Source organism: Cebus imitator, unplaced genomic scaffold, assembly GCF_001604975.1.
Source record: "Cebus imitator isolate Cc_AM_T3 unplaced genomic scaffold, Cebus_imitator-1.0 Scaffold72, whole genome shotgun sequence".
Lineage (NCBI taxonomy): Eukaryota > Metazoa > Chordata > Mammalia > Primates > Cebidae > Cebus > Cebus imitator.
Genome location: NW_016107387.1, coordinates 5,304,160 through 5,329,610, shown reverse-complemented (window position 1 = coordinate 5,329,610; position 25,451 = coordinate 5,304,160). Strand labels below are relative to the sequence as shown.

At 45.6% G+C, this 25,451-nt stretch overlaps 1 protein-coding gene across 3 annotated transcripts in view; it reads right to left on the bottom strand.

Annotated features, from left to right (window-relative positions):
• Positions 1 to 25,451, bottom strand: part of PIK3R5 (phosphoinositide-3-kinase regulatory subunit 5) — an 80,964-nt gene that overhangs the window by 47,814 nt on the left and 7,699 nt on the right. The window lies entirely within an intron of this gene.

Genomic DNA, 25,451 nt, shown 5'->3' with positions numbered 1-25,451 from the left:
AGCTGGGCATGGTGGCATGTACCTGTAGTCCCAGCTATTCGAGAGACTGAGGCACTTGGCTAATTTTTGTAGTTTTAGTAGAGACGAGGTTTCCCCATATTGGTCAGTCTGGTTAAAAATGTTTTTTAAATAGCTATTCTATCAGACCTTTAAGAAAGAAATAATATCAATCTTAAATTCTTTCATAAAATAGAGAAGGAGGAAACACTTCCCAATTCATTGATGAAACCAGCATAATCCTGATGTCAAAATTAGACAGTAATGTGACAAAGAATAAAACAGATCAATATCTCTCATTTTACATTTCAAGATGCAAAAATTCTGAACAAAATAATTAAAAATGAAGTCTAGAAATACACAAATATAATTCTTTCTAAAATAAGTAAAAATATGTAAAAAGACCAAATGGGACTTATCCACTTGGAATGCTGTACTTGGAAGGTTGTTTTAATGTGCAAAAATTAATGTAATTCACCACATTTATAAAAAAGAGGGGAAAAATCACATAACCACTTCATGGATACACAAAAAACATTTGAAAAAACTCAACCCTTGTTTATAAGAACTCTCAGTAAGAGGGAACTCCTCAAACTGATAAGAGCAGCTATGAAAAATCAGTAGTTAACATCATACTTAAAGGTGATAGCTGAACACTTTTCACCTACTATTGGGAACAAAGCAAGGACGTCTGTTTGTCACCACTTCCATTCAACATTGTACTGGAGGTCATAGCCATCGCCATAAGGCAAGGCAAAAACACGTACATATCTTATTCTCAGATAACATGACTGTATATGTAGAAAATCCTAAAGAATCTATTAAAAACTACCATAAGTGAATTTATCAAGGTTACAGAATACGTCAGTATTTAAAAATCAATTGTACTTTTTTTTTTTTTTTTTTTGAGATGGAATCTCACTCTGTCATCCAGGCTGGAATGCAATGGCATGGTCTTAGCTCACTGCAGCCTCCGCCTCCCCGGTTCAAGTGATTCTCCTGCCTCAGCCTGTCAAGCAGCTGGGACTACAGGTGCATGCCACTATGCCCAACAAATTTTTTGTATTTTTAGTAGAGTTGGGGTTTCACCATGTCAGCCAGGATGGTCTCGATCTTCTGACTTCGTGATCCGCCCACCTCGGCCTCCCAAAGTGCTGGGATTACAGGCATGAGTCAATTGTACTTCTATATGTTAGTAACTACCAATTAGAAAGTGAAGTTTTTAGAAACACCATTCATAATAGCATCAAAAAAACAAAATTCTAAGGGATAAATTTACCAAAGAATGTCCAAAATCCCCATCTACAAGACATTGCTAAGATTAAATTACATTAAAACTACAAGACATTGCTAAGATAGATCAAAGAATAAGTGGAGAGATATGCCATATTTATGAGTCAGAAGACTCAGTATGGATAATATGTCAGTTTTCCTCCAGGTTGATCTATGGATTCAATATGATCACAGTCAATAGCTCAGCAAACTTTAAAAAGTAGAAATGGATAAACATTTTAAAATGTATGTGGAAATACCAAAGACTTAAAATAGCTAACCCAGTTTGGGAAAAGGACAGTTTTACGACTCATTCTATCTCATTTTAAGATTTGCTCTAAGGCTACAGTAATCAAGACAATCGGTACTGATGCCTTAAGCACAAGTAGCTCAATGTATCAACACAAAAGTCATATCATGGGTTTTTTGTTTAACATAAATAGAACCACAGCACACGTTCTATGCACAGTTGTCTCTGAGAAAGCATATCTGATTACACCATTCTCTCCCAGCCCTCCAAAACCTTTCCTATGGGTTTTGACTGCTTTGAGTCAAAGCTCAAGCCCCTAACATGGGTCACTAGACCCCAGGAGGTCAGTGCCCCCCTTCCTTGGCCAGTCTCATACCTTTACCTTTCCCCTCCATGATAAACTTCTTCCTGCATATGCTGCCTCTGCCTGAAACATTTTCCCCACCTTTTCCTGCTTCTAATGTGGATCCTAATACGCATTCTTCTGTCTTCCATTTCTAGGTCACTTCTTCAGGGAAGACCTTCTGACCCTCAGGCTTGGCTGGATGCTCACCCCCACCCTTTTAGCTCCCAGAGCCTCTCTGCTTCCACTGTGCCTGCGTTATTACTATGCCCATTTCCTCTACTGGGCTTTCAGCTCTGACGTCAGTTTCCCCATCTACCAGAATGGTTCTAACCCCAGTGCCTGGCACAGGGTCTAGGTCCATTCTCCCTGGAAAGTTACACGAGCGAGCAAACCAAAGCCCTACCCAAATATGTGCCCATGATGTTATGACCTTATGAGCAATAGGGGATATTCCTCAGGCTTCAAGGGGAAATCACGTCTATTGCAAGGTTGCAGTGAGTCAGCCCTCGGAGGTGTTGAATGAGTCGTTTCTGGCCACCCACAGTGTGGGCAGGTTGCCTGGCAGACCTGCTTCCTTCCGTGTTTCCTCTGCCAGAGGCCAAAGGAAGAGATGCAGGTCAGAACCCAGGCTTCCTGGGAGCTGTTCCTAAGACCTCCGAGTACAAATACAGGAGAATTGATGTTTCCATTAATTTATTTATTTATGTACATTGTGCCCTCCCCTCATGCTATCCCCATGCTAACCTAGAACGCAACCACCTTGAGGAAGGTTTGTGGCAGGAAAATGAACAGCTTGGAGCTCCTGGACAGCTCCTGGCAGGATGGGGCTCAGCATTGGAGTTCAGTCAATGTAAGAAACAGGTGGTTATTTCCTTTTCTTTTATAGACTTTAATTCTTAAAGTAGTTTTAGGTTTATAGAAATATTAAACAGAAAGTACAGCGAGTTCCTACATACTCCCTCTCCTTCCCCTCCCACCCACGGTTTCCTCTATTATTAATATCTTCCATTAGTGTAGTACATTCGTTACAACCGATAAACCAATATTGATACAACAGTATTAACTGAAGTCCACAGTATGCATTAGGGTGCACTCTGTGTTGTACAATTCTATGGGTTTTTCCAAACATATAATGTCAATACACATTACAGTATCACAGAATATTTTCACTGCTCAAAAAATCCCCTATACTCCATCTATTCATCCTACTCCACGCAACATCTGGCAGCCTTCTTTTTACTGTCTCCACAGTTCTGCCTTTTCTAGGCAAATTATTCATGCTGTATAATTCCATGACACAGTTGGAATTATACAGCATGTAGTTTTTTTCAGATTGGCGTCTTTCATTTAGCAATATGCATGTACTCAAGGTTCTACCATGTTTTTTCATGACTTGATAGCTCATTTCTTTTTTCCAACTAAATAATATTCCATTGTATGGATGTGCCTTTATAGTAAGTCTTAAAAGTCTTGTTAGTAAGTCTTAGTAAGTTAGTAATGTCAGCCTTCTGCCTTTGCTCTTCTTCAATATTGCGTTGTCTAGGTCTTTTTCTTTTCGTGTAAGTGTTAGAATGAGTTTGTCAATATTCAAAAAGTAATTTATTGGAGTCTTAATTGAGGTTGCATCACGTCTATAAAGCTGGAAGAACTAACGCCTTAGCAATAGTGAGTCTTCCTATACATGAACATGGAATACCTCTCCATTTGTTTAGATTTTTGTAGATTTTTTCATCACTTTTGTTGTTTTCTCATATAAATCTTGTACATATTGTGTTAGACTCATATTTGATTATTTCATTTTTTGGTGCTAATGTAAATGGTATTGCATTTTTAATTTCAAATTCCAATTGTTCATGGCTGGTATATAGGCAAGCACTTGACTTTTGTGTATTAATCTTGCATTCAGCAACCTTACTATAATTGCTTAGTTCCAGGAATGTTGTTATTTGTCATGGTTGAGTCTTTGGGATTTTATACATAAACAATCATGTTATTGATGAACAAAAACTTCCTTCCTAATCTGTATGCCTCTCATCTCCTTTTGTTACATTTTTGCGTTAGGTAGGGCTTCCAGTATGATGTTAAATATGAGTGGTAAGTGAAGACATCTTTGCGTTGGTCCCAGTCTTAACGGGAAAGCATCTAGTTTCTCACCATAATGTTAGCTGTAAGTTTTCTGTATATGTATTTTATCAAGTTCAAGAAGTTCCTCTCTATTTCTAGTGTGCTGAGAATTTTTATCATAAATGAGTATTGGATCTTGTCAAATGCTTCCTCTGTGTCTATTTTTATGATTTTTCTTCTTCAGCCTGTTAATATAGTAGACTACATTAACTGACTTTCATATATTGAATCAGCCTTTCATCTCCAGAATAAATCCCTCTTGGCTGTGATCTATAATTCTTTTCATATATTGTTGGATTCAATTTGCTAATGTTTTGTTGAGGATTTTCACATCTATATTCATGAAATATATTGATCTGTAGTTTTCCTTTCTTGTAGTATTTTTGTCTGGTTTTGGTATTAGGTAATGCTGGCCTCATAGAATGAGTTAGAAAGCATTTCCTCTTCTTCTATTTTCTGGAATGAACTATACAGAGTTGCCACCATTTATTCTTTTTTCTTTTCTTTCCTTTTTTTTGTTTTGAGACAGTGTTTCAGTCTTCTTGCCCAGGCTGGAGTGCAATGGCATGACCTTGGCTCACTGCAACTTCTACCTCCCAGGTTCAAGCAATTCTCCTGCCTCAACCTCCCAAGCAGCTGGGATTACAGGTACCTGCTACCACCCCAGCTAATTTTTTGTATTCTTAGTAGAGACGGGGGTTTCACCATGTTGGCCAGGCTGGTCTTGAACTCCTGACCTCGGGTGATCCGCCCACCTCGACCTCCCAAAGTGCTGGGATTACAGGCATGAGCCACCGCGCCCAGCCATTTTTTTCTTTAAGTGTTTGGTAGAATTCACCAGTGAAACCATCTGGGCCTGAGACTTTTTGTTTTGAAAGATTATTAATGATTGATTCAATTTATTTAATAGATATAGGTCTACTCAGATAATTTATTTCTATTTGTATGAGTTTTCATAGAAATAAAAAATTACTCCATCTAAGTTATCAAATTGGTGGAGATAGAGTTGTTCATAATATTCCTTTATTATCTTTTCAATGTCCATGGGTTTAGTGGTGATTTTTACCTTTTTCTGGAGCTCTAACTCATGTAACATAAAACTCAACATGTTAAAGTATACACTTCAGTGGTTTTTTAGTATACTCACTAAGTATGCGACCATCACAACTATCTAATTCCAGAACATTTTCATCCCTCCAAAAAGAAACCCTATACCTATTAGCAATCACTCTCCATTCTTCCTCCCCTTATCCTCTGGCAACCACTCACCTACTTTTTGTCTTTATGGGTTTGCTTATCCTGGACATTTCATATAAATGAAGTCATGTGATATGTGGTCTTTTGCATCTGGCTTGTTTCACTTAGCACATATTTTCTAGGTTCATCCATGTCATAGTATGTAACAATACTTACTCCTTTTTATGACTGAGTAATATTTCATTGTGTGGACATGGCAAGTATTTTTCAAACACATTGGATGCATTTCAAGTATATATTTGAAATTTTGTTTCTCAAATACTTGAATTTATGGACCAAGATTCATATTGGATACCTGGGAGCTACCTGTTCAGAGCAAAAGAAAAAGATGAGAGACAGTATTCAGGTATGACCCAACTTTACCCTTCTACATGAGGGACAGTAAGAAATGAACATAGCCTGGAGTTTCCTCTGTAATAGGGAGAATCCTGCTTGAGTCTCATGGGCTTGCCTAAGCTGGTGCCACTGCTACCAGCTACTACCCACAGTGGAGTTCCTAGTACCTGTCAGCGGCTGGAAGAGGCAGGCACTTTCATGTGAGACAATCTTCCAGGTGGTCATTCTTCATCTCTATTTCACACATAAGGAAACGATGGCTCCGAGAGATAACGTCACTTTCTCAGGGTCTGCAGCAAGTGAGAGCAATGATGCTCGCTCAGCCCTGCCGAACACCAAAGCCCTCCCAGCTGTCAGGTAACACCTAGAAATTCGCTATCTAATTGCTCCAGCAGTCGGAATTCCTAAGCCTTTTTGCACCAAAGGACCACTTGGCAGTCTGACGTCTACAGACCCCTCCTCAGAATGATGTTTTGAACGCACGAAATAAAATACACAGAATTGCAAAGGAATCGAGTTACATTGAAATACAATGGTCAAACAATTTTTAAATAATCAGACTTATGAAATGGTAGCATATGTTCTTCTCATGGACACATGAAATAACAAAAACCCAGCCGGGGTCTAATCACTATCACCTAAACGTAGTAAAGAGCATAAACGACATTTGAGGTATCTGCAACCTCAAAGTGACATGAAAACATCTGGATTTCTGTTGGTGACAAAGTTACAGGTGCTGCTGATATGACTGGTTTTTGCCTACGTTCAAACGCGAACTTCAGTTACAGGTGAGTGCAAATAACGATGCCGTGTGTTCCCCGTTCAAGTTCACAGACCCCTGGCTGAGAACCTCTGCTCCCCAGAAGCTGTGCAGCCCAGAGGAAGAGGAAGGTGGCCCCTCCCTCTCCCAGGGCCTGTTGATGTTCACATATTCAGGAGACCTGGTGTGTGAAGGGTTCACCTTCCTGCCTAATGTCCTTCTCTATTCCAGAATTCCTCAATCTGCATATTTTCTGGAAGGCTCCAAATAGAGTGTTTCAGTTCTCACGCTGGTCCCCATCTCAGCTGAGTCTTATACATCTCTCTCTGGACAGTTTAATTCCTCTTAAAAACAACCCCCAGAGAGCTGTGGGGAGTTTCTAATAGCTCATATCAGACTTCTTGTATGACTTCAGAAGGGCAGCCCCCTAAGCCTGTTTCCCCTGGGAGATGGGGGCCTGGCTGAAGGTGTGGTGTCAGAACCCTTGAAATGAATGAGAAACCCAGGGGCAGTGCCCAGTAGGGAAGGCCCCCTTCCCCGGAGCAAGCAGCTAGGCACATGGGAGGTACTGCCCTTCTCACGTCACTGGGGCCGTTTAGGGAATGGAGAACCTCTCTGGACCTGTTTATTCGGTCATAAAATGCAAGAGGCATCTCTCCACAGTGGTACATTATGGAGTTCAGGGCTGTCACCAGAAGGCCTGAGAACAGTCCCAAAGCAACTACAGGCCATGCTCAGAGCTCACCCCTGACAAGATGGGACCCAGGAAAACTCACCAAGGGGCACCAGCAGGCAGCAGCCTTTCCTAAAGATCCCATACACAAAACGACCACAGTTTCCAGCCTCCTGCCTGCTGCGTTTTTTTTTGTTTGTTTGTTTGTTTTTTTGAGACCAAATTTCATTCTTGTTGGGCAGGCTGGAGTGCATTGGTGTGATCTCAGCTCACTGCAACCTCTGCCTCCTGGGTTCAAGCAATTCTCCTGCCTCAGCCTCCCAAATAGCTGGGATGACAGGCATGAGCCACCATGCCTGGCTAACTTTTGTATTTTTAGTAGAGACATGGTTTCGCCATGTTGGCCAGCCTGGTCTCAAACTCCTAACCTCAGGTGATCCGCCCACCCTGGCCTCCCAAAGTTCTGGGATTAGAGGTGTGAGCCACCGCACTCAGCACCTGCTTCGTTTTTGAGACAGCCAGGGAGGAGCTGGGTTGGGACTCAGCCACAGCGTGGACCCAGAACTCCTCACCCCTTCCTTCTGTTTGTTGAAGGCATCCCTGCTCCTCTGTCAGCCTCAGCATTCCAGTGGGTAAAGCAATGAGGGCCCCTCCAGGTCCGCTGTGACCCAGCAGGGAAGAACAACTTCTGCTCACAGCCACGTCACCCCTGTGTGTCAGCAGCAGGACAGTGGGAGCCCCTCCAGCTGGCCCAGTTGCAGCAGGTCCCACGGTGCAGAGACCACTTTGCTTCCTGTCTAACCACCATGACTGAGGGGTGTGGGGGATAAATGTGGGGTTGGTGGGGAGGCAGGTGCACGGAAGCCAGGCTCCACAGAAGCACATGCCCGAGGTGACACATAGCACGTTTCCGTGGTTCCCTGGATGTGGCCCCCTCCCCATGAAGTGATTGGGGTCGGGTGGGGGGAAGCCAGCGGAAGACAAGAGGGAGAAAGAAAAAAGGGGGATACGTGCAGAGGGAAGAGTGACCAGAGGCGACTTGAAGGGCTGAATGGAGCAGAAATACCCTTAAAATGCCCTGAGACTGAGACAGATGAAACGAGTTCAAAAACAAAAACAAAAAAGTCAAAATGTGCACCAGCAGCCCCAATGTTTCCTGTTTTTCTAACAAATCACCAATGATTTCCAAGAAAAGCAAGCCGTGCTGTGCTTGGCCCCAGGCACAGCCGCAGAATTTGCACATCTGGCCTGTGCTTCGAGAGCAGCCTGCGCGGGGCCGGGGCACAGGATGTGGCAGGGCAGCCCACAGGGTCTGCAGTGCGAGGATCCCGAGAGGAGTGTGCCCAGGAGCCCTCGAGGGAACCACCTGCTGTGGCTGTCCCTGCTGCCTATAGCCTGTGGATATTCGCCTGTTACCACCTGTCAGCCAGTTCACCCTGCAACCTCCCTCAGTCCTTCCTGCTGCATTCATGCAGGCATTAATACAGCCAGTAAGATGGGGGAAAACAGAAAGATGCCCCTCTGTACTCAGAGGACCCTTCGGGAGGATTTACGTGTGTGGGCTTTCCCAGGACCGTCCGAATTCTCTGAGAATTTCCCATTAGATGGGCACGGCAGCTTCAGGGAAGCCCAGCAGGCCGGGTTTCTTGGAGACAGGGAGCTGACAGCTAAAGCAGAGGCGAGGCCACCCTGCCAGCTCCTCACAACGGGACCTCATCTCCGTCCCATCTCCAGGTTCTCTCCCTTTCATTGTAGAGGGTCTTATAGCATCTTGGGGTCTTTCAAAAGCCCCTGGAGGGATGGGCAGACCCTAGAGCTAGTGACCCCAGTACCAGCACCCCTTCTCATCTCAGCCACCTCCCAGGAAACCACACCTGGCCTCTGCCTGCCCGACCCCATCCGGAAATACACGGCTGCTCCTGGAGAACCCTTCCCTGTCCCTGCACTGCCCCTCTTCTCTGTTCCACCTATAGCCGGAGCCTCCTCGCAGCTCCCGCCTCCATTCCTGCCACCTCACCCATGTCACAACCCCTGATCTGCAGGGGCCCTCCTCAGCCCCACAGCACCCCGACAGGAACAGGGCCAAGAGACAGTCTACGGGGTGGGTGGCGGGGGGTGTCTTGGGTGGGAGGAAGGAAGGCAGAGGGAAACTCCACAGCCTTCATCTCCTGTTAGCCTGATTCTTATTTGGCTGCTACCCCAGCCGGACAGAGCAGATCACATTATTCACACACACACACACACACGCGCACACACACACACACACACACACCCCTACACACACACACACACGCACACCCACACCCACACACACGCGCGCGCACACACGCGCACACACACACCTACACACACACGCACATACACACACACACACACACACAGACACACACACTTTGCTAAAACATTTGAAAGTGAATTGTAGGCTGTGGACATCATGGCACATCACTCCTAAACATCAGACTGAATCTTTTTTTTTTTTTTTTTTTTTGGTCAAAAGACACGTCTTGCTCTGTTGCCCAGGCTGGAGTGCAATGACACAATCACTGCCCACTGCAGCCTTGAACTCCCAGGCTCAAGCGATCCTCCCACCTCAGCCTCCTGAGTAGCTGGGACTATAGGTGTGCACTACAAAGCCTGGCTAATTTTTATTTTATTTTACAGAGATGGAGTCTCATACATTGCCCAGGCTGGTCTCAAACTCCTGGCCTCAAGCAATCCTCCTGCCTTGACCTCCCAAAATGCTGGGATTATAGGCGTGAGCCACCATGCCTGGCCTTGATTTAATCATATTAAACATGAGAAGATATTAGCAATTTCATGGGGTTCAATCTAATACTTGAGTACACATCTCTTAAGAAAAAAGACATTCTCCAACCTTCCAACCTGACCACACCTAGGAAATTGACAATAATTCTGAAACATTGTCTGCTGCCCCCTAGGGAATACAGTCTTTTTGGTTTTTTTGAACTTTTATTCTAGGTGGGGGGTACAGGTGCAGTTTTGTTATGGTAAACTCATGTCATGGGGGTTTGTTGTACAGATTACTTTATCACCCAGGTAGTAATGGTTGTTTTTTTCTGATCCTCTCCCTCTTCCCACCCTCCACTCTCAAGTAAGCCTCAGTGTCTGCTGTGCCCCTCTTTGTGTCCACGATTCTCATCATTTAGTTCCCACTTACAAGTGAGAGCATGTATTTTGTTTTCTGTTCCTGCATTACCTTGCTGAGGATAACAGCCATCCTGTTGTTCTATTACGTTCTCTCTTATGCTGAGAATAATAGCGCCATCCACGTTCATGCAAAGGACATGATCTTGTTCTTTTTTATGGCTGCATAATATTCTGTGGTGTATATGTACCACATGTCCTTTATGCAGTCTACTGTTGATGGGCATTTAGGTTGATTTCATGTCTTTGCTATTGTGACTAGCACTGCAATGAACATATGCGTGCATGTGTCTTCATGGTAGAATGCTGCATTATGGTGATTTCTCAAAGAGGGAACACACTCGCTAAGCATCTGCTGTGTGCCCATCAGCAGAGGCACATCCTCTGCAAAGGGGGCAAGATGAATTAATTTATGAATAAAGTTCCTTCAGGCATTAGCATTCCATGATTTTATTCCAGAATGATGAGGTTGAATTTTTCCTTTCCTGGGGAACAAAGAGTGGGAACACAGTCTCTGGTGAAACGGGAAATAGAGACCACTCCTACATCCATCCTTACTCTCCAGACCTGTCTTCGGGTTCAAAGCCACCTGGCTAGGGCAGGAACATGGGTGATCCTAACAGAAGTACCAGGACGGGGAGCTGGAGAGTTCCTCAGCCTTCTCAAGTGCAATTCCTGGGACCCTCCTCTATCTAGCCATCCTGGGCCAGGAGCTTTGTGATAGTAGCACACAGGTAACTATATCCAGGGACCTACACCTAGGCACTGAGACATGTGACTGGGGAAAAATGGCCTACACTTACGCCCTTATGTTCTGCAGTTTCCTGCTGAGGTTAGCAGATGAATATCCAGCAAGTCCACAGCAAATGAATACACTTGAGTAAGTCAGGGTGTGGAAGAGGCTCTTCCTCTCCAGGAAGATGCTGGTCCCTGGGGGTCCAGGAAGCCCTGCTATGGAGCAGTCCAGCAAGCCGGCAAACCTTACTCACTGTTTCAGCTGTGGTGGGCTTCTAGCCAAACCCTGGCTCGGCCCCTCATCCCACTTCGAAGCAGGGCTATGGGTTCTCACCAGCTGCAGGAACACTCACTCTTAAGCAGGCCCTGGTTTCCCACACACACTCAGGAGGCACAGCTAAGGCCCAGGAGAGGTGCCAGGAAACCAGCCACTGGGGTGGGGCATTTGATTGACAGCAGCTCCAAAAGATTCTTCCCTAACAATCAATAGGTCTGCCTCCCACCCCAGCCACACATACACTCACATGCTTCAGGGCATGAGAAACTGGTCTCAGGGCTGTATGCCCTCCTGTTGGCCCCTTGGCTACTCCTTATTCATAGGGAAGGCTTCACTGGTGACCCAGAGAGAGCCTGGGACAGCACTGCTAGCAGCACACAGAAAAGCAAGGCTGGGCATCACAGCAACCACCTTGCACTGGGAGTTTCTGCCAGACCGGAGGCAGAGCAGACATCTCAAATCCACCGTAGTCCAGAGACAACAGAAAAATGAGAACTCCTCCCCAGAAAAATAGAAAGTACTTATAAGACTTTATGTCCCAGGCCAGGCATGGTGGCTCACACCTGTAATCCCAGCCATTTGGGAAGCCAAGGAAGGCGGATCATGAGGTCAAGAGATCGAGACCATATTGGCCAGTATGGTGAAACTCTGTCTCTACTAAAAATACAAAAATTAGCTGGCATGGTGGCATGCACTGTAGTCCCAGCTGCTCAGGGGCTGAGGCAGGAGAATCACTTGAACCCAGGAGGCAGAGGTTGCAGTGAGCCGAGATCACACGACGACACTCCAGCCTGGTGACAGAGTGAGATTCCATCTCAAAAGAAAAAAATTTTATGTCCCAAAGATGGTCCCAACAATGTCTCCCATCCCACAACTTCTTTACGTCACAGCCTTGCCACTTCTCCATCAAGAGGTGAAATCAATTTCTATCCTCTTAAATTTGAGTGGGCTTGTGACTGCTACAATCAATAGATTACAGTGGAAATGATGCTATGTGGCTTCCAAGGCTAGGTCACTAAAAACAATGCAGCTACTGTCTTGTTTGCTAGAAGATTTGAACTCGGAGTGCTGAGCCATAGAGTAAGAAATTAGACTATCCATCTGGAGGTTGCCATGATGTAAGGAAGCCCAAGCCACAGAGAGAGTCCCCTTGTAGGCGTTCTCATTTAGTTTCAGTTACCAGCTGTTTGGTCTTCCCAGCTGAGACCCCAGACATCACTGAACACAGATGAGTCATCTCTACTGTCCCCAGCCCAAATTCCTCGCCCGCAGAATCCATAATAAAATGGTTGTAATCTTATATCACTGCATTTTGGGGTAGTTACACAGCAATAGTATCTGGAACACACACATCTGGTGTGAGCACCACCCCCTTACCAAGACAGGTCACATGCCCAGAAGCCACGGGACCATGTGCTGAGAAAAGTCCAGATGAAAAAGCTAGAAAGAAAACTACTAGAAAGAAAAATACTATGGTGGCATCTGACAGGCACTAAGAAAACTGCTAGAAGATGGCACCATCCACCAGGCAGCCAAGAAAACTACTAGAGGAAAATGCCATCCACCAGGAGTCTAAGAAAACTACTGGGAGATGGTGCCATCTCCCAGGGAGCTAAAAAAACTACTAGGGGACAATGCGATCCACCAGGCACCTAAGAAAACCACTAGGGGACAGTGCCATCCACCAGGAACCTAAGACAGCTACTAGGGACAGTGCCATCCACCAGGAGCCTGAGAAAACTACTAGGGGACAGGGCCATCCACCAGGAGCCTGAGAAAACTACTAGGGGACAGTGCCATCCACCAGGCACCTAAGACAGCTACTAGGGGACAGTGCGATCCACCAGGCACCTAAGACAGCTACTAGGAGAGAGTGCCATCCACCAGGCACCTAAGACAGCTACTAGGGGACAGTACCATCCACCAGACACCTAAGAAAACTACTAGGGGACAGGGCCATCCACCAGGCACCTAAGGCAGCTACTAGGGGACAGTGCCATCCACCAGGAACCTAAGACATTTACTAGGAGAGAGTGCCATCCACCAGGAACCTAAGACAGCTACTAGGAGAGAGTGCCATCCACCAGGCACCTAAGAAAACTACTAGGGGACAGTGCCATCCACCAGGAGCCTAAGACAGCTAGTAGGGGACAGTGCCATCCACCAGGAGCCTAAGACAGCTACTAGGGGACAGTGCCATCCACCAGGCACCTAAGATTATCACAGCAGTTCAGAGGCAGAGGGGCCCTCAGAGGCTGTCTGACCTAAGTGTGTTTACTCAAATAAAAACCTTTCTTACCAAGTACATATGACCACAAGAAGCTTTGCTGGATGCTGTGGTAGATGCAAAGATAACCACACACTGTCCTTCACTTCATGTGCCGAGCTGCCCATATGCCAGCATGTGTGCTGCCACGTTCTGAGGACTCAAATGACCACAGCAACACAGCAGCCCACTCCTGCCTCTGAACCTTTGTGCCTGCCGTTCTCTCTGCCTGGGGGCTCCTCTCCTCGGTGTCTGCCTGGCTCGCTCCCTCACTTCTTTCCCATCTTCTGTTCTCAAGGAGGACTCCTGACAAGCCCATCTCTGCTGCCTCCCACCTTACTTTTTCCCACGCCCCTCTCACCAGTGGACACAGGATACATTTCCCTTTCGTATTGTGCTTATTATCTTTCTCTCACTCCCAGCCCCATTAGAATGTGAGCTCCATGAGGGCTCAGCTGAATGCCTGGCACATATTTGCTGAATGAATGAATGAATGAGTAAATGATGAAGAGATTTGAAGAAAGATGCGAAAGAAGCACATGGGATCACACACCCTGCCTGACTGAGATAGGGATGTGGCTTTTCTCACATGCATCAAAATGAACCCAGAGCCAAGGTCTAGAGCTGGATGGCTCATTAGGTTAGAGCTGGGTTTCTAGATGAATCCCTGCTCCCCTGGTCACCTAATCTGTTGGAAGCTGAAGTTAGTGATGAGAGAGATTACCATCCTATCTCCTGCCTTTAGTTCTCACCAAGAACAATGACAGCTTTGTAAAATAGAAGTGAGAGAAAAATGGGGAAAAAAGGACCTATGACTTCAGGGTTTGTAGTCATCATGGAAGAAAATGCTGGGCGTAGTCAGATGCAAGTCATAGGCTTTATGAAAGCAGCTATCCCACAGGCTGGGAATTGTTTCCTTGCACATCTAGTCTATTAAAAAAAACAACAAGAAGAGGCTGGAAGTCATAGAAGGTGGCTTAACAGGGAAAGAAAATGGAAAATTAAGCTCTGAAGGCAAGTCAGAGAGTGTCACAAGGGAGAAAAGAGGGGGAAATATGAAGGGGGGCCAGCGTGACTTCCTGGGACATACGTCAAGATGGAATTGAGGTCCCCAAGTGAGAACAATACAAAAGAGAGAGAGTATGTCATGAAAGCAAGCCTTAAGAAAAATGCAGCGTACATGAAAAAGGGCCCATAAAGCTATTTTCAGAGCCCAAACCAGGAGAAATCAGGCCAGTAACTCAAGGCAGTGATAGATGCGTGAAAGAAAGCCGAAATCCACTGGTATGTTGCCTCCATCTTTTCCTCCACTTGTAAGTAGGAGCTAAAGCTTTACCAGTATGAGCTTTACCATTGTAAGGAGAATAGTTAACCCACTGAAAAGCATGAATCAGAGATGGTATATTTAGTCAGCAGAAAACACGTATTGAGGGTCTACTATTTGAGGGATTTCACTGGGGGTCCAGAAATCTCACAGAGCTCATGGGCAGGCGGGGGGTGGACTTCTGAGAGGTCACTACACAATGTGGCGGGAGAAACAGAAAAACGTGAAAAAGACAACCCAATAGGAAGCTGGACAAAAGGCTTGAATAGACGCTTCGCAGAAGGGGGTGTCCAAATGGCCACTAAACATGTGGAAAGGGGCTCTGATTCATCAGTCAGAAAGGAAATGCACATTCCGGCCACAGGGCAGTACCACCACATGCCCAGCAGAAGGGCCAAAATGAAACAGGGGAACAACACCGTTGTGAGGATATGAAATCACACGAACCCTCACAACTGCTGCGGGGAATGTGCGCCAGTACGGCAACGTACCCAAGGGAAGATCCTCTAGCAGTCCCTACAAAAGCTCAGCTTCGGCATCCAGCTTTGGCATGCTCCCGGCCCCAGGTATATGACACCTAGCTACACGCCCCGTGGGCATGCACCAGGAAGTTCAGAGCAGCACCATCCAAAATAACCCTCAAACCTAGAAACTACGTGATGGGTTCGGTGTCCCAGTGGAGGCTAACACAGGACAGGTGCGATAGGAACTTGGAGGAGGGAGAATGTCAATTAGCAAAGCTTCGTCAAAAAGTGACTCCTGAGATAACATTTCAGGAAGGAGGGAGGAGCTGCCCTGGACGAGATTCAGGAGTAATGGCAGGAAAATAAGCAGAGGCAAGAGGCGGGAGACAGCATGGTGCCTTTAGGGAAGAAGGGTAAGCATGACACAGGGCACGCGGGGAGATAAAGCTGCATGGGCTGGCATGGTAGACTGTGGACAGCCTTATATGCCAAGCTAAGTGCTTAAGGGTTTACTCAAGGGCCATGAGGAGCCATTGGTAAATTTCGAGCTGGTGAATGACACATCAGCTTTGGGATTTAGAAGGTTGCACCAGCCACAAGGTGAAAGGCAGATTGCGGGGGAAGGGCCCGATATTGAGACATCTGATGCCAAATAGGGAGGCTTGCTGCTGAAAATAGGTATAAGATTGCAGAAGAGAATAAATGCATCTCAGAGTCATAAAGAAACTGGAAGTTGTGAAAGGGAGCCGCTAGCGATGATCTTTGAAGACTCAGAGAAAATGAAAGATGTATGAGAGACAGACCCAGAGAAAGACAGAAATAGACTAGAAAAGACTGTGCTCATCTTGGGGAACAGGAAAAAAAAGTGGAATTCTGTAATGGCATTTGCAGCAACCTGGATGGGATTGGAGACCATTATTCCAAGTGAAGTAATTCAGCAATGGAAAACCCAAGATCATATGTTCTTATTCATAAGTGGGAGCTGAGCTATCAAGATGCCCAGGCATAAGAATGACACAATGGACTTTGGGAACTTGGTGGGGGAAGGAGGAAAGGGGGTAAGGGATAAAGGCTACAAATTGGGCTCAGTGTCTACTGCTCGGTGATAGGTGCACCAAAATCTCACAAATCACTACTAAAGAACTTACTCATGTAACCAAATACCACCTGTTCCCCCAAAATCTATGGAAATAAAAAATTTAAAAAAAAATTTTTAAGTGCAATCCTTAAAAGAACATGTGTGAGTCCACCAATCCCCTGGCGACATTCTCTACACATTTAATTTAAGAGGAAGTTTGTGAATGCTAAGGGAAGGATCCAGGAAACACCAGCAGCCAATAGGGATCAATGGATGCACTGACTAAAGAGCTAATACCAGAAAAGCCACAAAAATAGCATATCTGAATTTTGGCAAGTCTTGCTATATAGTCTCATGACGATATAAAAAATATGAATAACACAGACAGATGGCGTCATCACTGGCTTAATAACCTCACCCACAGGGCGTTGAGTAGCTTCATCTGTAGGGACATTGGTACTAAAATGCCAGAGAGCCCTGCCTTTGGTTCTTTATAGCATGATTGTGGCAAAATATATGCCATATAAAATTTACCATTGTATTTTTTAAATTCCCACTTTTATTTTAGATACATGTGCAGGTTCGTTATATAGGATATTGCATCCAGGTAGTGAGCATAGTACTCAATAGGAGGTTTTTTCAATCTTTACCCAGCTCTCCCTCCCCCCTCTGAGAGTCCACAATGTCCATTGCTCCCATGTTTATGTCTATATGTGCTCAGTGTTTAGCTCCTACTTGTGAGAGCATGTGGTATTTGGTTTTCCATTCCTGCAGTAATTTGCTTAGGATAATGGCCTCCAGCCCCATCCATGTTGCTGCAAAGGACATGATTTCATTCCTTTTTATGGCTGCATAGTATTCCATGGTTTATATGTACAACATTATCTTTATCCAGTCCACCACTGATGGGTATCTAAGTTGATTCCATGTCTTTGCTATTGCAAATAGTGTGGTGATGAACATACGTGAACGCATGTGTCTTGTTGGTATAATGAGCTATTTTCCTTTGGGAATATACCCAGTAATGGGATCCCTGGGTGAAATGATAGCTCTGTTTTAAGTTCTTTGAGAAATCTCCCAACTGCTTTCCAGGATGGTTGAGCTAATTTACATTCCCACCAACAGTGTGTAAATGACCCTTTTCTCCACAGCCTCTCTAGCATCTGTTGTTTTTTTGGCTTTTTAGTAATGGCCATTCTAACTGGTGTGAGATGGTATCTGGCTGTGGTTTTGATTTGCATTTCCCTCATGATTAATGATGACTATCATTTTTTTTTCATATGTGTGTTGGTCGTGTGTATGTCTTCTTTTGAGAAGTGTCCATTCATGTCCTTTGCCTGTTTTTATGGGGGGATTTGGTTTTTGCTTGTTAAGTTCCTTATAGACTCTGGATATTAGACCTTTGACAGATGCATAGTTTGCAAATACTTTCTCCCATTCTGCAGGTTGGGTGTACAGTTTTTTTAAGTGTACAGTTCAGTGACATTAAATACATTCACATTCTTGTGCAACCATCCCCACCATCCAGCAACAGAACTTTTTCGTCTTCCCAAACTGAAACCCCATACCCAATAAACACTAACTCCCACCGCTTCTCGCCCCAGCCTCTGATAACCTCTAATCTACTTTCTGTTTCTATGAGTTTGACAATACTAGCTACCGCATATAGGTGGAGTCATACAGTATTTGTCCTTTTGTGTCTGACTTACTTCACTTAGCATAATGTCTTCAACGTTCATGCATATGGTAGCATGTGTGTGAATCTCATTCCTTTTTAAGGATCAATAATATTCAATTAAATGTCTGTACACATTTTGTTTATCCATTCATCCATCAATGGACATTTGGGTTAATTCCACCTTTTGGTGTAGCATGCTATTTTTATTAACAGTTTTCAGAAGGGCTTAGAAGGCATGCATGCTTCACAACAGAAGGGATAAAGAACATCTATATAACAGTGAAGATTTTCACAAAGTTCAATTGTTCTTCCATGTCTACTCTTCTTTCTTCTATAGGAATATAACTTTTAGAAATTTTGGTTCACATTTCCCAGACTCTTGTAACTAAGTATGACCATGACTACATTCTGGCTACAGGAATATGAAAAGTGCAATTTCCAAATCATGCTTTTAGAAGGAAGAGGCATGCCCTTCTCTTCCCTTTCCCCCTACTGCCAGCTGGAATGCAGATGTGATGGCAATTGCTGTAGCAGCCATCATGGACCATGAGATGAGAGCTGCATGTGGAAGAAGGCAGAGAAACAACACAAAAGGAACTTTGGTTCCCAACCTATAAAGCTGTCATGTGAAGTCTGGATCACTTATGCCTAGCTTGCTACATGAGACAGAAATAAACCTCTATCTTGTTTAAACCACTATCATTTTGGGTCTCTCCAATCCAACAGAGAAACCAGTAGACCAACTAATATGTTAGTGAATAGCGAGTTATCTAATAAGAGAGATCATGTTTTTTGTTTGTCTGTTACTATGTCATTTAGTTACAGCTGGTGGATTTCCCCTAAATTTGTAGAGTATGGTTTGTGGTCTGACTTAGCTAAAGACCACATGGTATACCCAAAATTTCCTTAATGGAGACACCTCATAAAAGGTGAAGTCATCTTCCAGAGATGACTTCTGGAGCACAGGTTTTCTGCATGGAGTGCCCACCTCTACATGCCCTATTCTAGGGAGAGAAGCAGGGATCGAGTTATTTAAAGGCCAGATATTCACTGCAGCAAACTGGGCTGGCCAGCTAGTATTGAAGCAACTCAAGTTGAGAGAGTAATGTTTTTACAAATGAATTAGAGATAAACTCTTACTGGTCAATAAAGTACCATGAGAATAAATTGTGAACATTACAAATTTTTTTTTCTCCTTAAACAAAGTCAGATATTTTAGTGAAAAATAACGTTTTCACCTCCATCTACTGAGCAGATCTTAGGAGTAACACAGCCAATGAGAAGTAAGCCACAGCTTTGAAATGCAGGAAGGGTAGGGGGCGAAGGGAAGATGGGACCCTCTGAGGCCACTGAGCTCTGGACCCAAGGTGCATCTGTGGCCATTATGACATGATGACCACGGCCACAACTCAATCCCTTCAACAGCCCCTGGACAGGAGACTTGTTGGGAACCTGGCAAAGTTGAGCCATGCCCAGGAAGGAGCATTCTTGACCAGCTACGTCTATCTCAGAGGAGAGTGCTTAACCATGATAGCACAGTGCCTTGGGCCACAGTTAAGAGAATGGGGAATGGGAATTTGGACACCTCCTTCATTATTCCTTGCATCCATTACATGGTCCAGCATTGAGGGCTTGCTTCCATCAACTTCCACAAGTCCTCACCATCTATTTTCCTAGGCCACTCAAGTATCTTCCAGAACAACCTTCTGAACCAACTCCCAAATATCTCACATGTTTTGGACCTGAGCTAAGTAGCCTCACTAGTTCAGAAATGTGTTTTCTTGACGCCTACACAAGACTAGCCCTTGTTCACCTCCACCCATCATCTCCCTCCTCAACCCCACCCTTTAACCTCTGCCTCTCTCAAGTGGGAGGTTTTTATTAGCAAGTCCTTTGAAGGGCTGCGCCCTTATTTTTCTCTGTTTTTGCACATTAAGGCAAACTCCCTCACACCAACAACTGTCATAGCATCGTGACCCACAGGCTAATGTGTTGAACTCACAGGAGCCTTATCACCTTGGCCCCGCAGCTAGGCAGCTCACACTTGGCATCAAATGGGTTCAGAGGAAGGATTCACCACTAAAAACCACCTCAGGTCTTCAGAAGTCAGGTGGTAAGAGTGAGCCCCATCTTTCCATCACCGACTCTTGGGTCACCCACCCACTGAAGAGGAGAAATGGATTATATTCCTGTCCCCAGGGCCGAGAGAGCCCAACCCACCTTCCAAGACCTTTCCAGATACTTTTACTGGGGCCCAAGAGACAACAAGGGGCTCTGGACACAAGCTCGTGTTTCCATGAGTGCCACAGCAATGGTTCCAAGATGGGAGGTGTGTGCCCAGGGCTGCCACAGTCTTTGGAGGAGACAGAGGGGCCAGCGTCAGCCTCCTCAGCCCATTTCTCAGATATGCACAGAGAGAGTGTCACTCTCCATCATGCATGAGCTCTGAATTGGAATCGGGTAGTTACCTCTCCTAGGGAGTCATTTCCACTGCTCTCCCCTTCCCCCAGAAAGCCCTCTTTCCTGTGCAAAGCATAACTCCCTTTCAAAAAAAAAAAAAAAAAAAAAAAAAAAAGACCAGGCGTGGTGGCTCATGCCTGTAATCCCAGCACTTTGGGAGGCTGAGGCAGGAGGATCACGAGGTCACAAGGAGATTGAGACCATCCTGGCCAACATGGTGAAACCCCATTTCTACTAAAATACAAAAACCAGCCGAGCATGGTGGCAGGTACCTGTAGTCCCAGCTACTCAGGAGGCTGAGGCAGGAGAATGATTTGAACCTGGGAGGCAGAGCTTGCAATGAGCCAAAATCGAGCCACTGCACTTCAGCCTGGCGACAGAGACATCGTCTCAAAAAAAATTAGAAAAAGAAAAGAAATAACCTTGTCCTTGCTTACTCTGACCCATGCTCCCTGCTTTGGAGTGAGAAAAAGAAGCCTTTTTTTGCTCCAAAACATTCCACATTAGACTCAGAGAGAGAGCCACATTTGTTAAAAAAAAAAAAAAAAAAGCTTTGTATTTTTGCAAGCTGCAAAGGACAATACGCAAATTGACCAGTTAGTAATACTTTAAATTTCACACCTGAGTTTTATATCTCCCTTGTCCTCCAGGGTCAAGTAGGCCAGGCACAACCTGGAGATGTTTGAAGAATCCCCAGAAATCCTCAACAGTTTCTTTGCCTTACTCCCTCTGAAAACATAGCTCCCGATTGCCCCGATTGCCCCACAGCCTGGCATGGGCGGTACAGGAAGCCCCTCTGCCTTGTAAACACCGTGTTGCAAACAGACACTTCCCCAGGCTCTTATGCAGAAGCTGTCACCAGACTGGGAGTGGCTTGTGGGGGAAGGTTCCCCAGGGCTTCCCCTGCTCTCAGACTTAGCTAAGTGCTCTTCTCAAATCTAACTAAATGGGAGGGTGCTAAGAAGATTCTGGCTAGACGCGAGGGTCACACCTGTAATCCCAGCACTTCGAGAGGTTGAGGAGGGCAGATCACCTGAGGTCAGGAGTTTGAGAACAGCCTGGTCAACATGACGAAACCTCACCTCTACCAAAAATACAAAAATTAGCCTGGCATAGTGGCGGGTGCCTGTAACTCCAGCTACTTGGGAGGCTGAGGCAGGAGAATTGCTTAAACCTGGGAGGCAGAGAGGTGGTAGTGAGCCGAGATTGTGCTCCTGCACTGCAGCCTGGGCAATAAGAGCAAAACTCTGTCTCAAAAGAAAAAGAAGAAGATTCCCAAGGAGAGGGTTCTCAGCACCTGGATTTTGGACCTGAAGCTTACAAGAGGCTCGGGGGTCTGAAGCCCAAAGGAGAACACCTGCCTTGCCCATAGTGAATCACAAAGCCACAGGTGTCTGAGGCCCCTGCAGTTGTGCACAGAAGACCAATGACATGCCTGGAGGGTCTTTGAGGGGAGGATGATTGAACCCCACAGAGGTCTCAGATGGGGAGCAGCCCAGCCCGTCTGATCATCAGTCATCCAAGGCCGAGACCTGGGCCTCTTCCATGCTGGCTGCTCCACCAGGCAATCATTCATTCAGCAAGCACCGATTGAACAATAAATGCTGGCACCTGCAAGGCACTGGGGAGTCAGTGCTGAACAAAATGGTTGGGAAGCTCCCCTCATTGCGAATGGGATGAGTGAGGCAGGAACACAGGTTAAGCCTTGGGGGAACTGAGGTAGGCAGTCTGGCTGCAGGAAAGAGTGAGGATTCATGGAGAAAGGAGTGGGACTCAACTTCGAAACTCGAACAGAAGACTAAGGACTCTGGATTTTCCCATGCAGTGGAGTGTGATCAGTTACCTGAACACTGACAAAGAAGTTTTCATAAGAAGAATCTCCTGGTGAAGAGATGAAGAGCCTGTGGTCCAAAGCACCCACCAGAGGCATATTTGGTGAGGAAAGCCAAATTAGGTAGCAGAGAGAACAATGGGGAAGTGAGAGAAACAAGAACCATGAGGAAAGGAAGCACTGTCAAAACTGGCTGGGGAGTGGGGAACAAGGAAGATGGAGGGAGGACTCAGAGATGAGTCCAAGGTTTCAAGGCTGGGAGTCTGGTTTCAATAGAGACAGAAATGGGGAAGTCTGCAGAGGAAGCCTGCTTTGTGGATGCAGAGTTGGGCTCTGGACATTGCTTAAGTTGAAATAGGGGATCAAGTGAAAATAAGCAGCATGGACTTGGAGGCCGAGGTGGGTAGATTGCTTGAGCCCAGGAGTTGGAGAACAGCCTGGGCAACGTAGTGAGATCCTGTCTCTACCAAAAAAAAAAAACACACACACAAAAAATTAGCTGGGCGTGGTGGCAGGCACCTGTAGTCCCAGCTACTCAGGAGGCTGAGGCAAGAGGATCATCTGAGCCCGGGGAGGTTGAGGCTACAGTGAGCTGTGATTGTGCCACTGTACTCCAGCCTGGGTGACAGAGTGAGACCCTGTCTCAAAAAAAAAAAAAAATGCTGGGCATCAGAATTTATGGAAACTTCAAAAAAAGATGTAGATATGGAAGAGACTATTGAAACTTGCCATTACAGAGGCACCAGTGACCTGAAAGGAGGACTTCCAGCAGGAGCATGGGCTGGAGGGTGGGGTTTCTGCCACTGGGGTCTGAAGAGGGACTTGTAGTCACTGAGAGTCCTGCCATAAGGTGGCACCATGAGGGAAGCAGCAGGTCCCCTCTCTGCTCAGCCCATCAGAGCGGCTCCCGCAAGACGCCTCTTGGAGAGCAGCCATTGAAAACTCACAGGTGGTCAGAATCAATGAATCCAATTGGTCCAGGAGGATACAGACTCAGGGAGACAAGGAGGACATTAGGGACCAGGACTAGAAATGACATCTTCTATTCCCATCCTGTAGCCCGTACATCACACCACAGCCCCCTGTGTTCTCTTAAGCACAATAACAGGCCAAGGAGAGCTCAGAGCTTTTTGTTTTCTCAAAATGAAACTCCAAGCACGGTACAGAAGTGAATGCACAGGGCAAAGGCCTATGAAACGTTGACTTGAAAACCCCAAGAACAAGAAGGCATCGATTTCCAGCCCAGCCTGGAGGTTAGATAGGTTGGCCCCAAGATCTTATCTGGGACACTCACAGAGGAAGGTGATTTTGAAATGGAGTTCAATTAGTTTATTTTACTATGTATCAGAAGGAGCCAAGAACAAGAGACCCCAAGAAAAGCTGATGCTCCCAGCAGAGGATGTGGGTGAGGACCCCAGTGTCCATGAATGGCTATGGTTTTCTCTCTTTTTTTTTTGAGACAGAGTTTTGCTCTTGTTGCCCAGGCTAGAGTACACTGGCTCAATCTTGGCTCACTGCAACCTCTGCCTCTCATGTTCAAGCTATTCTCTTGCCTCAGCCTCCCAAGTAGCTGGGATTACGGTCATGCGCCACCACGCCTGGCTAATTTTGTATTTTTTTTTTTTTTTAAGTGGAGACGGGATTTCTCAGTGTTGGTCAGGCTGGTCTTGAACTCTTGACCTCAGGTGATCTGCCCGCCTTGGCCTCCCAAAGTGCTGGGATTACAGGCATGAGCCACCACGCCGGCCGAATGGCTATAGTTTTCTAACAGCCAGAAACAGAGAAACAGGCTGTGAGCAGAGCTGTGGGATTTGTGAGCAAACTGCCCAGCTTTGGGACTTGTTTATTCGTCACTGAACTACTTAAATTCAAATTATGCTCTCAGAACAACCAGTGTTTACACAACCAGTCAGACATGCCCACCATCATTTAGAGAATTAGAGGCTCTTTAAAAATGAGCTATATTGGTCTCCTTTCTCGCTGCTGTCGTTTCTGTAAAACATAACAGGTATTTTCCCTGAATACTTCCCCCAGCGGGAAACTCACCGCCACAAGGCCTCCCATTCCATTGCTGATCTACTCTGAATTTCTTTAAGATCCTCATTCTAGTGACCTGACGTCTATTTTCTTATAATTTTTCTTCCACCATCCCTTTTCCATCCTGGATAATGACTCCCAATTGAGATGTCTTCACCTTCTTCAAAGGGCACTGCTCATCAAACATCTGAAGACAGATACCACTTCTCCCCCATCTTCTCTTCTTGGAGAAAAACATCACTACTTCTTAATGACTTCATATTCTGTCATCGCCATCTTGGTCACCTTTCTCTGACCAAGAGACAGAGTCTCACTCTGAAGTGCAGTGGTGCAATCCTGGCTCACGGCAACCTCCACCTGCCAGGTTCAAGCAATTCTGATCAGCATCCCCCAAATGCAGCACCTGGAATGCACTTAAGATGGCTCTGCCCAGCTCAGCGTGGAAATAGGCATTCTTGTAAGCTGAAGGGCATATAAAGTAAGGAACCATGGGACCTAGCAGCTGAACATTGGAAGCCAAGAATCAAAGACAGCTCTCAGGCATGAGCCTGAGAGCACTCAGGTTTACAGGTGTATGCCTGGGAGGACTGAGGAAGATAGAAGAGAAGAAAGCTTGGGGAGTGGAGAGCCAAGAATCCCATAGTGGAAGACCTCAAGACAGGAGCCGTTCTCCCAGCTTCCAGGTAGCTCATTCCCTAGTCTCTCTGTAAGCTGTCACAGGGCACAGGAGAAGGTTACATGCTTCCAAAATTGTTTGCAAAGTCGGCATATCAAAAACTGACAATAGCACCACAGAAAAGGAAAATAGACGTCAAAGTCAATTCATGCAAAAATCCTAAAGAAAGGCTGGGGTGTGGTGGCTCACTCCTATAATCCCAGCACTTTGGGAGGCCAAAGCAAGGAGATCACTTGAGGCCAGGAGTTCAAGAGCAACCTGGTGAACATGGTGAAACTCAGTTTCTACAAAAAATACAAAAATTAACTAGGCGTGGTAGTGGGTACCTTTAATCCTAGCTACTTGGGAGGCTGAGGCATGAGAATTGCTTGAACCTGGCAGGTAGAGGTTGCAGTGAGTCAGGATTGCACCATTGCACTCCAGAGTGAGACTTTATTTCAAAAAA